Here is a 2,526-nt window from a genome sequence, read left to right on the forward strand (position 1 = left end):
CGTGTTGGTGTGGAGAGGCGTGATAAGAAGGGGTTGCAGAAGGGTGTGTGAGTGGCGTGGGGTGCGTGCTGGTGGCGCGACATGTGGGTGTGAAATTTGCGTTTGCGTGGCCTTGTGGTCTAGTGGTATGATTCTCCCTTAGGGTGCGAGAGGTCCCGGATTCGATCTCCGGCAAGGCCCTGTTCCTTGCTCACCGTTTTGGTCCCTCCTGAAACTGGCTCGTCTTGGCTTGTGTGAGCCTCCTGCTGTGTCTTTGTGGTGTCTGCCTGGCTCCTGGCACGTGTGGTATGCTACCGCAACGCCCAGCACACCTGTAAAGAACGGCATCACTTCAAAATGTATCGTGTGGAATCGGGGACGAAAACGCTTTCTAACTTCCAAGAGAGGAGGGGGGACCCTGGCCCACTTTTTTTGTTTGAGAGAAGCCTTATAGAAAAGGGTTCCAGAGGCGTGTTTGATTGGCTTGGGGTGCTTGCTGGTGGCGCGACATGTGGGTGTGAAATTGCGTTTGCGGGGCCCTCTTGTGGTATAGTGGTATGATTCTCGCTTAGGGTGCGAGAGGTCCCGGATTCGATCTCCGGCAAGGCCCTGTTCCTTGCTCACCTTTTTGGTCCCTCCTGAAACTGGCTCGTTTTGGCTTGTGTGGGCCTCCTGCTGTGTCTTTGTGGTGTCTGCCTGGCTCCTGGCACGTGTGGTATGCTACCGCAACGCCCAGCACACCTGTAAAGACGGCATCACTTCAAAAATGTATCGTGTGGGATCGGGGACGAAACGCGTCTAACGTCAACGAGGAGGGTGGGCATGGGCACGTGTTGGTGTGGAGAGCGTGATAGAAGGGGTGCAGAGCGTGTGTGAGTGGCGTGGGGTGCGTGCTGCTGGCGCGACATGTGGGTGTGAATTTGCGTTTGTGTGGCCTTGTGGTCTAGTGGTATGATTCTCGCTTAGGGTGCGAGAGGTCCCGGATTCGATCTCCGGCAAGGCCCTGTTCTTTGCTCACCTTTTTTGGTCCCTCCTGAAACTCGCTCGTCTTGGCTTGTGTGGACCTCCTGCTGTGTCTTTGTGGTGTCTGCCTGGCTCCTGGCACGTGTGGTATGCTACCGCAACGCCCAGCACACCTGTAAAGACGGCATCACCTTAAAAATGTATCGTGTGGGGGACTCGGGAAACACACGCGTTCTAAGTTCAAACCAGAAGGGTGGGCATTGGCACCTGTTGTTGCGGGGAGCGTGATTCAAGGGGTGCAGAATCGTGTGTGAGTGGCGTGAGGTGCGTGCTGGCGGCGCGACATGTGGGTGTGAAATTTGCGTTTGCGTGGGCCTCGTGGTCTAGTGGTATGATTCTCGCTTAAGGGTGCGAGAGGGTCCCGGATTCGATCTCCGGGCAAGGCCCTGTTTCTTTGCTCACCTTTTTTGGTCCCTCCAGAAAACTCGCTCGTCTTGGGCTTGTGTGGGCCTCCTGCTGTGTCTTTGTGGTGTCTGCCTGGCTCCTGGCACGTGTGGTATGCTACCGCAACGCCCAGCACACCTGTAAAAGACGGCATCACTTCAAAAATGTATCGTGTGGGATCGGGGACGAAACCCGTCTAACGTCAACGAGGAGGGTGGGCATGGGCACGTGTTGGTGTGGAGAGCGTGATAGAAGGGGTGCAGAGCGTGTGTGAGTGGCGTGGGGTGCGTGCTGGTGGCGCGACATGTGGGTGTGAATTTGCGTTTGCGTGGCCTTGTGGTCTAGTGGTATGATTCTTGCTTAGGGTGCGAGAGGTCCCGGATTCGATCTCCGGCAAGGCCCTGTTCCTTGCTCACCTTTTTGGTCCCTCCTGAAACTCGCTCGTCTTGGCTTGTGTGGGCCTCCTGCTGTGTCTTTGTGGTGTCTGCCTGGCTCCTGGCACGTGTGGTATGCTACCGCAACGCCCAGCACACCTGTAAAGACGGCATCACTTCAAAAATGTATCGTGTGGGATCGGGGACGAAACGCGTCTAACGTCAACGAGGAGGGTGGGCATGGGCACGTGTTGGTGTGGAGAGCGTGATAGAAGGGGTGCAGAGCGTGTGTGAGTGGCGTGGGGTGCGTGCTGGCGGCGCGACATGTGGGTGTGAATTTGCGTTTGCGTGGCCTTGTGGTCTAGTGGTATGATTCTCGCTTAGGGTGCGAGAGGTCCCGGATTCGATCTCCGGCAAGGCCCTGTTCCTTGCTCACCTTTTTGGTCCCCTCCCTGAAACTGGCTCGTTTTGCTTTGTGTGGGCCTCCTGCTGTGTCTTTGTGGTGTCTGCCTGGCTCCTGGCACGTGTGGTATGCTACCGCAACGCCCAGCACACCTGTAAAGACGGCATCACTTCAAAAATGTATCGTGTGGGATCGGGGACGAAACGCGTCTAACGTCAACGAGGAGGGTGGGCATGGGCACGTGTTGGTGTGGAGAGCGTGATAGAAGGGGTGCAGAGGGTGTGTGAGTGGTGTGGGGTGCGTGCTGGTGGCGCGACATGTGGGTGTGAATTTGCGTTTGCGTGGCCTTGTGGTCTAGTGGTG

The 2,526-nt window shown here is 56.8% G+C and overlaps 1 non-coding gene across 1 annotated transcript; it reads left to right on the top strand.

The window, feature by feature from the left end:
* Positions 1–1,314: 1,314 nt before the first annotated feature.
* Positions 1,315–1,389, top strand: PITG_25528. Its single transcript has one exon. It is a non-coding gene; the product is annotated as a tRNA-Leu (tRNA).
* The last annotated feature ends 1,137 nt before the right edge of the window (positions 1,390–2,526 follow it).

This window comes from Phytophthora infestans, genomic scaffold, assembly GCF_000142945.1.
Source record: "Phytophthora infestans T30-4 supercont1.2 genomic scaffold, whole genome shotgun sequence".
Lineage (NCBI taxonomy): Eukaryota > Oomycota > Peronosporomycetes > Peronosporales > Peronosporaceae > Phytophthora > Phytophthora infestans.